This window comes from Microcaecilia unicolor, chromosome 3 (genome assembly GCF_901765095.1).
Source record: "Microcaecilia unicolor chromosome 3, aMicUni1.1, whole genome shotgun sequence".
In the NCBI taxonomy this organism is placed as follows: Eukaryota; Metazoa; Chordata; class Amphibia; order Gymnophiona; family Siphonopidae; genus Microcaecilia; species Microcaecilia unicolor.
This window is the reverse complement of record NC_044033.1, coordinates 409869259-409883483: the sequence shown is the minus strand read 5'-3', so window position 1 is coordinate 409883483 and position 14225 is coordinate 409869259. Positions and strand designations below refer to the sequence as shown.

General features: G+C 36.2%; 1 non-coding gene across 1 annotated transcript; it reads left to right on the top strand.

Moving 5' to 3' along the window:
• The first annotated feature begins 13531 nt into the window (after positions 1-13531).
• On the top strand, positions 13532-13613 carry TRNAS-AGA. Its single transcript has one exon. It is a non-coding gene; the product is annotated as a tRNA-Ser (tRNA).
• Positions 13614-14225: the final 612 nt, after the last annotated feature.

The window sequence follows — 14225 nt, the reverse complement described above, 5'->3', positions numbered from 1 at the left end:
CCCATTTTGTCTTTCCTAATGGAAAGCTGATCTGATATACCACGGGGGATATATGGTTGGATACTGTATAAGGGCCATTCCAACCTGGAGAAAGAGCATGGTCCCACTTTCCCTTAAAGAGCTTATAATACATTACCTGAGAACCTACTTTAAAGAGGGGACTAATAGCAGAATGTTTACTTCTTGATTGAGCTGCTTTCTCAAGAGCTTGAGTGACTCTGGCTTGTGAGTGGTTTTATCCTCTACCAGTTGTTTGATATAGTGAACAATAGTAGGGTCCGTTTCATCATCATTCGGATCCTGATTGATATAGTCACTAGTAATTAAGAGCGGCATGGTGTGTCCAAATAGTATCTGATACGGAGTTACGTGTGAATTCAGGCATGATGTACTGCGTATGGATGCTAGTATCAAAGGCAATTTCTGAGCCCAATCTTTGTTGTCAAATTCGCAACCTTTCTGAGGGCCTCCTTTATGGTCCTCTCTGGAGTAATGGAGCTTAAAATGTCCAGTGCAGAGGCCACAATAGGGGCTATAGTTTGTGTACCTTTGTTAATTCTGCGGTAGTCCACTGTGAGGGGCCAGTTTATACCATCAGCTTTCTTTATGGGCCAAAGAGCTGAGTTAAAAGAAGATTGGGTTGCCCTAATTACTCCTTGCTTCATGAGATTCGAGATAATACACTGAAGTGCAGAGTTGGCTTCTCTAGGATAGGGATATTGTTTCTGGGGTGGCACAAATTCTCCCTTAACTTTACAGAAGACTCTATTTTCCCACAATCAGTGGCACTTGTAGTCCAGAGATCTAGGAAAAGTTCTTTCCATCTGCTTTGCTCTGTTTCTGACATTATCCCTGCTATTTTCTGCCATTTTGCTTCGTAATATGGATCAATTTGCATTTGCCACTCATAGTGAGGACACTTCCATAGTATCTGGTTACACAGATCCACCACCATATTATTCCTGTGTAGAAAATCAGAACCTATTACCACATCAGTAGATGTGTCCAGGCATTGCACTACTGTAGTCTGATTCCATACTGGTACCCCATCTTGGTGTCTCCTGCAAAAGTGGACAGATTTATTGGCCCTATGGGGTGTGACCCTGCAGGCATAAAGCTAGTGAGTGTTACAGCAGCACCAGTGTCTACTAATGCCAAAAATTTACTGTGTCCTTGTCCAACCCACATCAAAGGTCTGCCCCCTGGGTCCCACTGCAGTTTGCAGAGTGGAATCCATGGAGCATCCATCCGATCCAGGCCAGACCCCTTATCCTAGGCTTCATTGAAATCTGTCTCTGGTTGAGGGGCTTATGGGACTTCTGTGTGTGTCAATGATAAATAAGTGGCTATAGCTTCTTCCTTTTCTGGAGAAAAAGCTTCCCTGTTACGGGTTTTTACTGTGAGGACCTGCAATGCCCGTGCAGTAAGAACATTGGTAGGTTTATGGTCCCAGTATGACATATTTTCACCATGAGTTTTTAAAATGTTACATGCTTGCTTGCGGGTTTCAGTATCTACATATTGAGGAACTGATTTTTTAATTAAAGGTTTACTTTTATGGGAGCTTGGGTCGGAACGCAGAACAGGTGGTGCATATATGTGCTGGGGTTTTGGATGCTGTGTTGGGGCCTGTTCCTGGTAGGGTGTTAATTCAGGGTATAAAGCGGGTCCAGCTGCTGCCACTGGGTGTGAAGCATAAGGCTGATACTTTTGGGCATTCATTGCTTTCACACACAAATCTCTAGCAGAAGCAAGTTCACCTGGTGCCCAAGAACATAAAGCTCTTGCAATAGCAGGATGCATGCCCTGACAAATTTCCCTGAGATCCTCAGTACCTATGTGCACATCTAAAAGATCTTTTGGTGGCTGCCCTCTCGCATCTCTCCCATCAGCTAGTCCAGTCATCACCAGTAATAGTATAGCTTTTCTAAAATAATCTTCAGTGCTCTCATTCTTATCCTGTTGGATAACTGCACTTTGAGCCTTAAACCTTCTCATGCCAAAAGAGCCACAAGCAGTTGTTGCCAAATTGAGAAAGGAAAAGCCTTTCTGCTTAGCCAAACTGATAGCATTTTCCATTTGCTCTGCATATTCAGGTTTAATACAGAGGTGAACAATTTTAATCAATTCCTCTGTATTAAGCTTCCCTTCCTGCTCTAATTTCCACAGTACAACACAAGCATGGGGAAAATTATTGGGGTCTATCTTGCCTACCTGCTTAGCTATCACTTCCATATCTGTCTTTGATAAGGGTTGGGAGTGAAAATTCCTTCTATAGATTGAGACTGTGATACCTTTATTACAGCTGACACAGGCTTAACTGTGGCTGTCTTTGGGTCCCAAGGGCTATATTGAAAGCCTGTAATCGCTGATACCTGCAAGCAAGAATCCTGCAGCTTTTGTTTTAAGGTTTGTATCTCCCTGTGACACTGTGCATGATCAGCATCTTCACCTAGAGTGGGAGTCTGCAGTGTTAATTCTCTGACTAAGTTTTTCAAGCCTGGAACCTGGCTTGCTTGTATTTCCAAAGCTGAAATTTGGGTCTGCATTCAATTTTCTTGGGCTACCTGTTTTTGGACTTGCTGTTTAAGAGAATCTACTTGATAACTTAAGCAAGTAGTCATTGTGATTAAAAACTCATTTTCTTTATCTGTCTCCAAACATTCTTTCTCTTTAGTTTGTAATTTCTCTTTCAACTCTGCACGCTCTTTTAAAATTTTCTTACATGTGGCCCACAGTAACCAAAGACAAGCAGCATTTCTTTTACGCTCTGACTTAACTGAATATAAGGAACAGTACTTTTCAAATTTGGTTTCAATATCAGAGGTGGTGATGATATCATCAGTTACACAAAGAGTCCAAGGGTTAGGGCCAGAGAATACTACACATTGCTTAAACAAAGTGGGGTTATCTACAACTAGAATAGTGTGTGTATGTGTGGCACCCTCAGAATAAGCTGAAAAATCAGTTTTCTTTTTACGCCAAAACATGGTTATGCAGTAAAATTGAAGAATATATTTACCTTTCCACAAGTTGGTATGGGGAGAAGCCGGGGTAGGCTTTGTGTATCAGAAATGCTCTCTTTTATGGAGAAGAGAGGCTTAGAATGATAGCTGGAAAAGCATATATTTTATGGGATTTCAGTGAGGGTTACTGACATGAAGACCGCACTTGAAAATATGCCTGAACAACAAGTGGTTACCAACCTCAAAAGGATGGAAGTTTAGGAGTGGATATATATAATAGAGAAGAGGGTTAGAAGATTAAAGATTTGCTAGGCACCAGATCCAACACATTAGAGTGTCTTCACCAAAGTATATGCTAGCAGAAATGAAAAATAAAGCCACAGGGACAGTAAATGGATGACAGCTGTCAACACACTACATGTGCTTGCAAAGTAAGTCAGGATTCCGGTCTAACCACAGCACCGAAACAGTACTAATTACTCTTCTAACTAAATTTAAGCAAGCAATTGCAACTGGCAACAATATACTTCTCCTACAATTTGACATGTCCAGTGCATTCCACATGGTAAGCCATAAAATATTATTATACATCCTAGAATACTTCGGAGTTGGAGGTAACGTTCTTAATTGGTTTAGAGGCTTCCTAACCACAAGAACATACCAAGTGAAATCTAAATTGAATACATCAGCTCCATGGATACCTGAATGCGGAGTCCCTCAAGAATCTCCACTCTCACCGACCCCCTTAAACGTAATGATGACACCCCTGGTCAAATCGTTATTCAATCAAGGCCTTAATCTATACATATACGCAGATGACATCACGATTTACATCCCGTTTAAATATGATTTAAAGGAAATACTAAGGACATCAACCACAGCTTCCAAATCATGCATTCATGGGTGGATAAATTTCAATTAAAACTTAATGCAGAAAAAACACAATGTACTTTCATCACAACATAATGCAAATAAATTCACCACTATAACCACACCAAACGTTTCCCTTCCCATTTCAGACACCCTGAAAATTCTTGGAATTACCATTGATTGAAATCTCACACTTGAAAGCCATGTGAAGAATACAACAAGGAAGATGTTCCATTCAATGTGGAAACTCAAAAGAGTAAAACCTTTCTTCTCAAGGGGTATTTTTCGCAACCTGGTACAATCAATGGTGCTAAGTCATGTGGACTACTGCAATGCACTTTTTGCTGGCTGTAAATAACATTTCATCAAGAAACTTCAAACAGCCCAATCATCCTATTTGTGACCCACTTTGCATGCACATGTAGTGTGTTGACAGCTGTCATCCCTTTTTTGCAGATACATGCAATCTGTTGACAGCTGTCATCCCTTCCTTGCAGGCACATTTAATTAGTTGACAGCTGTCATCTCACTTTTGATCTACGTTGCAGGCATATGCAGTGTGTTGGCAGCTCTCATCCATTTTTTCAGGTTCATACAATGGGTAGATAGCTGTCATCCTATTTTTGACTTACTTTGCAAGCACATGTAGTGTGTTGACAGCTCTCATCCCTTTTTATAGAGGTACATGCAATGTGTTCCACAGCTGTCATCCCTTCCTTGCATGCACATTTAATATTTTGATAGCTGTTCTCCCCTTTTTTTTAACCTTTTGATTTATTTTTTTGGACATTTCTGTAATGCATAAAGAAAAAAATATAAAAAGATAAATTATTTTTTGCACAACCCTTTTGGTTGGCTGGGGTTTTTTTCAACGATGATTATACAGTAACGCACTGTGACCAGGATGTAGTACTGAGTCTTGCAGTGGCAGGTTATTACCTTCTGAGGTCTTTTCACCCTGTTTTCATTTTTTACAGTTCAACGATATGCTATTGATGCATATCAAGATATATACTTCGTTTTTTGTGACATTGTTGTGGTTGTCTAAATAAATGATAAAAATACAGAACTTTAAAATAAAGAAATTAGGGAATAAATAATTTTAAAAATTAAAACAATAAATAATGAAAAATACAGAATTTTAAAATAAAGAAATTAGGGATTATATAATTCAATAAATTCAATGATATCAAATAAATAATGTAAAAACACAATTTTAAAATAAAATTTAATTAATAAAAAGTTCAACAAATATCTTTTTAAAAATGAAATATATAAATGATAAAAATACAGAATTTTAAAATAAAGAAATTTGGGAATAAATAATTTAAACAATTATAAAATATTATAAAAACAAAAATGCAGAATTTTAAAATAAAGAACTTAAGTAATAAAACGTTAAACAAAAATCTTTTTAAAAATGAACTAAATAAATGATAAAAATATAGAATTTTAAAATAATGAAATTAGGGAATATAAATTAGAGAATAAATAATTTATAAAATAAAAGAAATTAAAAAATAATGAAACAAAGAATTTTAAAAAAAAGAAATTAGGGAATAAATAATTTTAAAAAAATTAAAAGAAATTAAATAAGAAATGAAAAATACAGAATTTTAAAATAAAAAATTAATTAAGAAAAAGACAAACAAAAATCTTTTCAAAACTGAACTAAATAAATGATAAAAATACAGAATTTTAAAATAAAGAAATAAGGGAATAAATCATTTAAAAATTAAAAGAAATTAAATAAACATTGTAAAATGCACAATTTTAAAATAAAAAATTAATTAATAAAAAGTTAAACAAAAATCATTTTAAAAATGAACTAAATAAATGATAAAAATACAGAATTTTACAATAAAGGAATTAGGAAATATAAATTAAGGAATAAATCATTAAAAAAATTAAAAGAAATTAAATAAATAAAACAGAATTTTAAATTGAAAAATTAAGTAATAAAAAGTTCAACAAAAATCTTCTTAAAATGAACTAAATAAATGAAAAAACCCCAGAAATTTTAAATAAAGAAATTAGGGAATATAACTTAGGGAATAAATAATTTAAAAAAAATAAAAGAAATTTAAAAAAATAATGTACAATAAAGATTTTTTAAATAAAGAAATTAGGGAATAAATAGTTTTAAAAAATTAAAAGAAATTGAATAAGTAACGAAAAATACAGAATTTTAAAATAAAAAATTAACTGAGAAAAAGATAAACAAAAATATTGTAAAAAATGAACTAAAATAATAAAAATACAGAATTTAAAATAAATTAGGGAATAAATAAATTAAAAAATTAAAAGAGATTAAATAAATAATGACAATTACAGAATTTAAAAATTAATAATTAAGTAAGAAAAACTTAAACAAAAATCTTTTTAAAAATGAACTCAATAAATGATAAAATACAGAATATTAAAATAAAGAAAGTATGGAGGTATATGCATTGTGTTCACAGCTGTCATCCCTTCCTTGCAAACAACTTTAACTAGTTGACAGCTGTCATCCCACTTTTGACTTACTTTGCAAGCACATGTGGAGGGGCATAATTGAACGTGAACACCCATCTCCATGGGCGCCTATATCTGTGGGCGCCTATTTCCGTGAATGGGACAAACCGTATTTTCGAAAAAAGATGAGCGCCCATCTTTTTTCCAATAATATGGGTTGTGCGTGGCAAATGCCTAGGAGTTGGCCGTTTTTCAGCTGGGCGCTATCGGTTTTCAGCAATAATGGAAACCGAAGGCGCCCATCTCAAAAACGAACAACTCCAAGGCATTGGGTCGTGGGAGGGGCCAGGATTCGTAGTGCACTGGTCCCCCTCACATGCCAGGACACCAACTGGGCACCCTAGGGGGCACTTTTACAGATTTAAATCAAAAACAGTAAAAGAGCTCCAAGGTGCATAGCACCCTTCCCTTGTGTGCTGAGCCCCCCAAATCCTCCCAAACCCACTGCCCACAAGTCTATACCATTACCATAGGCCTAAGGGGTGAAGGGGGGCACCTACATGTGGGTACAGTGGGTTTCGGGTAGGTTTTGGAGGGCTCCCATTTATCACCACAAGTGTAACAGGTAGGAGGGGGATGAGCCTGAGTCCGCCTGTCTGAAGTGCACTGCACCCACTAAAACTGCTCCAGGGTCCTGCATACTGCTGTGATGGAGCTGGGTATGACATTTGAGGCTGGCATACAGGCTGGAAAAAATGTTTTTTATTTTTTTTTTTAGGGAGGGAGGGGGTTGGTGACCACTGGGGGAGTCAGGGGAATCATCCCCGATTCCCTCCGGTGGTCATCTGGTCATTTAGGGCACTTTTTTGGGACTTGTTCGTGAAAAAAAGGGTCCAAAAAAGTGCCTTAAATTCTTGCTAAAAACAGCTATTTGTTTTCCATTATTGGCGAAAGCTGCCAATTTCTTTTTGGCCAATAACCACGCCCCAGTCCCGCCTTCACCACTTCTCCGACATGCCCCCGTCAACTTTGGCCGTTTCTGCAATGGAGTGCAGTTGAAGATGCCCAAAATCGGCTTTCAATTATACTGATTTGGCCGCCCATGGGAGAAAGACGCCCATCTCCCGATTTGGGTCGAAATATGGGCGTCTTTCTCTTTCGAAAATAAGGTGGGTAGTGTGTTGACAGCTGTCATCTCTTTTTCCAAATACATGCAATGTGTTGACAGCTCTCATCCCTTTTTATAGGTACATTCAATGTGTTCACAGCTGTCATCTGTTCCTTGCATGCACATTTAATATTTTGACAGCTGTTCTCCTCTTTTTATAACATTTTGATTTTGTTTTTTTTGGACATTTGTGTATTGCATAAAGAAAAAAATATAAAAAGATAAATTATTTTTTGCACAACCTTTTTGGTTGGCTGGGGGTTTTTCACCGATGATTATACAGTAACGCACTGTAACCAAGACGTAGTACTGAGTCTTGCAGTGGAAGGTTATACTTTCTGAGGTCTTTTCACCCTGTTTTGAATTTTTACCTTTCAATGGTATGCTGTTGATGCATATCAAGATATATGCTTGCTTTTTGTGACATTACTGTGGTTGTCTAAATAAACAATAAAAATAGAGAACTTTGAAATGAAGAAATTAGGGAAGAAATCATTTTAAAAAATTAAAAGAAATTAAATATATATTGAAAAATACTGAATTTTAAAATAAAAAATTAAGTAAGAAAAAGATAAACAAAAATCTTTTAAAAAATAAACTAAATAATTGATAAAAATGCAGAATTTTAAAATAAAGAAATTAGGGAATAAATAATTTAAAAAAATTAAAACAAAATACAAAAATAATGAAAAATACATAATTTTAAAATAAAGAAATTAGTGAATAAATAATTTAATAAATTCAAATATATCAAATAAATAATGTAAAATACACTATTTTAAAATAAAATTTAATTAATAAAAAGTTAAACATCTTTTTAAAATGAAATACATAATAAAAATACAGAGTTTTAAAATAAATAAATTAGGGAATAACTAAAAAAATAAAAATAAATTAAATAAATAATGAAAAATACACAATTTTAAAATAAAAAATTAATAAAAAGTTAAACAAAAATCTTTTTAAAAATATGCTAAATAAATATGCAGAATTTTAAGATAAAGAAATTAGGGAATGAATAATTTAAAAAATTTAAAGAAATTTAAAAAATAATGAAAAAGGCAGAATTATAAAATAATAAATTAAGTAATACAAAGTTAAACAAAAATCTTCTTAAAAATGAACTGAATAAATGATAAAAATACAGAATTTTACAATAAAGAAATTAGGGAATAGAAATTAAGGAATAAATAATTAAAAATTTAAAAGAAATTAAATAAAATACAGAATTTTAAATTGAAAAATTAAGTAATAAAAAGATAAACAAAAATCTTCTAAAAAATGAACTATATAAATGTTACATATACAAAATTTTAAAATATAGTAATTAGGGAATAAATAATTTAAAACATTAAATGAAATTAAATAAATAATGAAAAATACACAATTTTTAAATAAAAAATTAAATAATAAAATCTTAAACAAAAATCTTTTTAAAAATGAGCTAAATAAATGATAAAAAAGCAGAATTTTAAAATAAAGAAATTAGGCACATGCAGTGTGTTGATATCTGTCATCCCTTTATATGATACTATAGAAATAAAATAAAATTAAATAAATAAGAAAAATACAGTATTTTAAAATAAATTAGGGAATAAATAATTTAAAAAATTAAAAGAAATTAAATTAATAACAAAAAATACACTATTTAAAATGAAGAAATTAGGGAATAAATAATTTTAAAAAATTAAAAGAAATTAAATAAATATTGAAAAATACACAATTTTTAAAATAAAAAATTAATTAACAAAAAGATAAACAAAAATCTTTTTAAAAACAAACTAAATAAATGATAAAAATACAGAATTTTAAAATAAAGAAATTAGGGAATAAATAATTTAATACTTTCAAAGAAATTAACTAAATAATGAAAAATACACAATTCTAAAATAAAAAATTAATTAATAAAAAGAGGGGCATTTTTGAAAGGTTGTCCAAATCTGAATTTGGTCACCCTTACGAAGTATAATGGAAAACTAGTATGGACGCTCTTAGACATTCCATTATCGCAGTTGAAATCACCGAAATCAGGGATACCCAAAGTAGAGGAAAAAGGATGCCCTTAGACATTCCATAATCGCAGTTGAAAATGCCCAAATCAGGGATGCCCAAAGTAAAGGAAAAATACAGCATTTCTGTGAGAAACACATCGTTGTTACTGTACTTCATACTTCTCAATGTTCCTTATATTTGCCCCGTTCCTGGATGTCTGCAACTACATGCTATGGGAAATATAAGGAACATATATATTTTATTGTGTATATATGAAGTTCGCACATATATGAAGTTTGCACACTTGATAATGATCCATATAAGGAAGGCTCTGCACAGAGGCCCCGCACCCGTGACGACAGTCCTTGGATGTCCATGCGTCACGGCAGTCCATGTGTGCAACCATTATAGATGCCAAAACGTGCACATACTGACCTGTCCATATATGGGATTATAGTCCATATATGGAACTGTGAACGTAAGGACGCTCATCACCCATGGGTGTCCATATAAGGCGATGCACTCCTTCCAATGCTTGTTCACTGAGAAACATGGCGCTATGAAGAGAGCCCAATTTCAGCGAAGCTGAAATATGTTATTTGGTGCAGCTATGCATCAAGCACAGAGCAGTGCTGTTCAGGCACCACCACCAACTGCCCCCCCCCCCCCCCCCCCCGGACATTATCCATCCAAGCCTGGGCTGCAAGAAGGGACAGGTTGGAAAGGTAAGTGTTTGCTCCCCCCCCCCCCTCCTGCCTATCAGGGCCCCCTCCTGTAGCTACACCTCAGCAATGTCAGCACAAACTATAGTCTGCATTCAAGGGTAATTAGTGATATGTGCACATGCACATTCATTAATAGAATCTATGTACTAGAAAGGAAAAACATTCCCACATCCCTACAATACTGCACACAAACGGTACTCTCTGCCCTCATGTCCACCTCAATGGGAGAATTATTTTGGGGGGAGAGAATTATTTGGGGTGGGGGAATTATTTGGGGTGGGGAGAATTGTAAATTATGTTTGTAGATAGTTTAAATACAGGTTTACACTTTGGGCACTGACCAGAGTCTGTGTGTGTACTTTGTACTTTGTGCACTACATATGTGGTACTATCAAATGTCGGGGTTGATGTGAGAGGAGTCAGCAATCTGGGTTGCATGACAGGTGAACTGTGACAGAGAACCTTTGGTACATATGTGTAATAAGTGTGGCCATACAGAAGGCCACCTGTTCCTTCCAAATTGCATGGCTGTATGGTAAGGGGGGAAGGCTGGGTGGGCATTTCTGTTGAGGAACACAAATGATCGTCCAGCCTCTCCCCCCCCCCCTTACCATAGAGGCCCACAGCACAGAGTTGTGTAAATAATAGGTATGTTGTCTAGCACTAGTGATCTGCCAAGTAGAAACTTGGAGATAATCATAGGTAGCGCATAGATGATGTTTGCTCTCTGGTCACCGGACACCCTTACCCACAACCAAATCTCATTGGTGAGGGCCAGGAAGGAGCTACAAACAGCTGGGTCATCTTTTCACATCGAATGTATCAGCAATCGTATAAAGTGCTTATATTTTGAGGGGGTTTTTTTACCAGTGAAGTTTACTTCATCAGATCATTTGCATAATTTTGGTGGGTCCGTTGTTTGGGTTTTGAGTCTTTTTCCTTCATTGTTATTTATTTAGATTCTGGGTCTCTTTCCCTTAATCTACTACTACTACTTAACATTTCTAGAGCGCTACTAGGGTTACGCAGCGCTGTACAATTTAACAAAGAGAGACAGTCCCTGCTCAAAGAGCTTACAATCTAATAGACAAGTGAACGGTCGGTCCGATAGGGGCAGTCAAATTGGGGCAGTTTGGATTCACTGAACGGTAAGGGTTAGGTGCCGAACGCAGCATTGAAGAGGTGGGCTTTAAGCAAAGACTTAAATTTAGTCAATTTCTTTCATTGTAATTAGCCTTTTTATGTGAACAGTAGATGGGGAATTGTAATTTTATGTATGTTATGATTGCTCTGCATTAATTGTTTGTGGGTTCATAATAATATTTTTGGATGTCTCTCAATGACATTGCTTTATTTCTTGCTTTTATATTATTTTGATTATTTACTGTTTTTATGCTATTTTTAAGATGTACATTCTATTAGGTTTTACTGATGCAGGCCTAGTGGCCAAAACACGACCCGTGTCCAGTTAAGCCTTGTTTGTATTAAAGATTATCCTCACCTCATCATTTTGCTGTATACAATTTTGTCTTCTTCACTGTATTTCTTTGTTGTGATTGTACTGATTGCAAAGACCTGTTCTTCTGTGGGCTTGTTTGTTCTTTAGTAAAAAGGTCCATAATTATCAATTATCCTATCATATACCAATGATGCATGAAAACTGGTAAACTTATTGCCATAAAACAGGCCCTACTGCATTTTATATAGAAAGGGAAAGGGTTGGGATTTGATATACCACCTTTCTGCGCTTACAATCAAAGTGGTTTACACATTATATAAAGGTACTAATTTTGTACCTGGAATAATGGAGGGTTACGTGATTTGCCCTGGGTCACAAGGAGCTGCAGTTCCCTTGGTTCTCAGGCCACTGCACAAACCATTAGGCTACTCCTCCACTTCAAGAAAGAAAAAAAAGTCATTATTGTAAGAGATGTACTCCAAAGTTGGTTCTTGATCAGAAAGGCAGAAGTCGCAATACCAGTTGCTACCTCAAGGGGTATGTTCATGGTATACTGGCAGAGCAAGTCATGTGAATGAAGTTGTTTCTGACTGTTGCATCACAGATTACTAGTTACTCAGGTATACAGATAAAGAATGACAGATACCACTGTCATCTCCTCTCCACTACTTTAGCTCCTGTGCCCTCTACATTCTCATATTTCAGCTCTGACAGTAGCAAAGAAATTTTCTGCCCCAATTTCCCAGGTTATTTTCTTCCTTCACAAATGACTCCGTTTGTGATGCATGTTTGTTACACAACACTTTCAGGCTGTCACTGCAAGCTTGGCTGTCATCACACATTTAGAAAATAGTAAATACATGTGTCACTTTAAAACCACACCCAGGTACAGAAGGGCACAGGCTAGGGGAATTATATAGGCACCAGGCTGCAGCCACTTGCAGGTAATTTAGAATAGGAACTCTAACCAGAACCCCTCTCCCTCACCATGACTTAAGGGCTCAAGGCCATGGTAGGCACGCACCTGTGGCCACCCTGAAAATAATTTGCAGAATAGAAATTAGAAATGTTGTTCCATAACTATGGAGGATTTTAGGACTGTGTTGAATAATGTGGAAAACACATTAAGTGCATATATGCTTCCCCCCTCCCCCCCCCCAAAAAAAACCTTGAGAATGGGTAGGCATTTCATAACAGGGGACTGGGGTTCACCACATAAAGAAGGATGGAACCTAGTGGGGAGACACATGAGGTGCAAAGCGGGAGAAGAACTACCAGCTGTGGATACCCGTGAACCTGGTGAAAATCGAGGTAAGATCTGAATGCAGAGAACATACAGAGAATGGAGAACCCTTGACTATGAGGGATGCACACATCCATTCTCAGGGCCTCTTCCTTTCCCCCACCCCACAGGCAGCCACAACTGAGTGTGTCCAATAGAGAACAAGACATCTGTACAATGAATTGGGTAGAAACAATCATGGCTCTCAGAATCCAGTGTATTACAGTCCACTACTGTCTCTTGCAATCCTCTTGACTGCCTATACTGCTCTTGCAGCATCTGCCAACAGGGAGAGAAGAAGACCTGACATATAGTAATCAAAGCAGTTATCTTCTATGTGGCAGTGCTCTGCACTATCACTGAGCCACAGGCCTGGCTCCAGGCAGACATTTCAGTTGAATATATTTGGAAAAACTTATAAATTGCAATAACTTTTTATTGGGCCAACAAAAAATGATGTTGTAGTGCATATTCACAGCAACCTCTTCAGATTTGTCTGAAGGAAGGTAGATCTTGATTCATTATAACTGGGAGGATCTTTGAAATATAAAATCTGCTGATAGATTTAAAAGCTGATTGAGTTTTGAGATCCTGCTGCTATTTAAGTTAAATCTGACAGTCATGGCCAAGTGGTTAAGGTGATAGACTAGAAATCCATTGGAGTCTTCTCATGCAGGTTCAAATCCTGCTGACTATGGGGGCTGCAAATTTGTACAATATGCCTGGAATGGACTTCCTGAGCCAGTACGTCAAGCTCCATCTCTGGCCATCTTCAAATTTAGGCTAAAAGCCCACCTTTTTGATGCTGCTTTTAACTCCTAACCCCTATTCACTTGTACAGTACCCTTGTATATATTATCTTTCCCACCTTAGTGATTCCCTTATCCCTTATTTGTCCTGTTTGTTCCGATTAGATTGTAAGTTCTTTCAAGCAGGGACTGTCTCTTCATGTTCAAATGTACAGCGCTGCGTACGTCTAGTAGCACTATAGCGATAAGTAGTAAATCCAAATGATTATAAAAAAGCCAATCATTTTTGTTTGCACGTGTGATTGCTTTTTCTAGCGCTTCACTGGTGTATCTTGTTTAATCATAGAGAATTTAGCTGATGCCCTCCCTTGGCACAACTGCTCAACCTTTATCTGAACCCAATTCCTGTGTGGCAGCAGAGTCTGTGGTTGAAGTCAAGTGTTTCACTCAGTGTGCTTTCCTGGACGTTGAGCCAGTGGTAGTACATCTGTATGTGTGCGAGCGTGTGGACAGCTATGGTGGTGGTTCACCTCCATGGCATGCTTTGCCTTAGGCTTGCT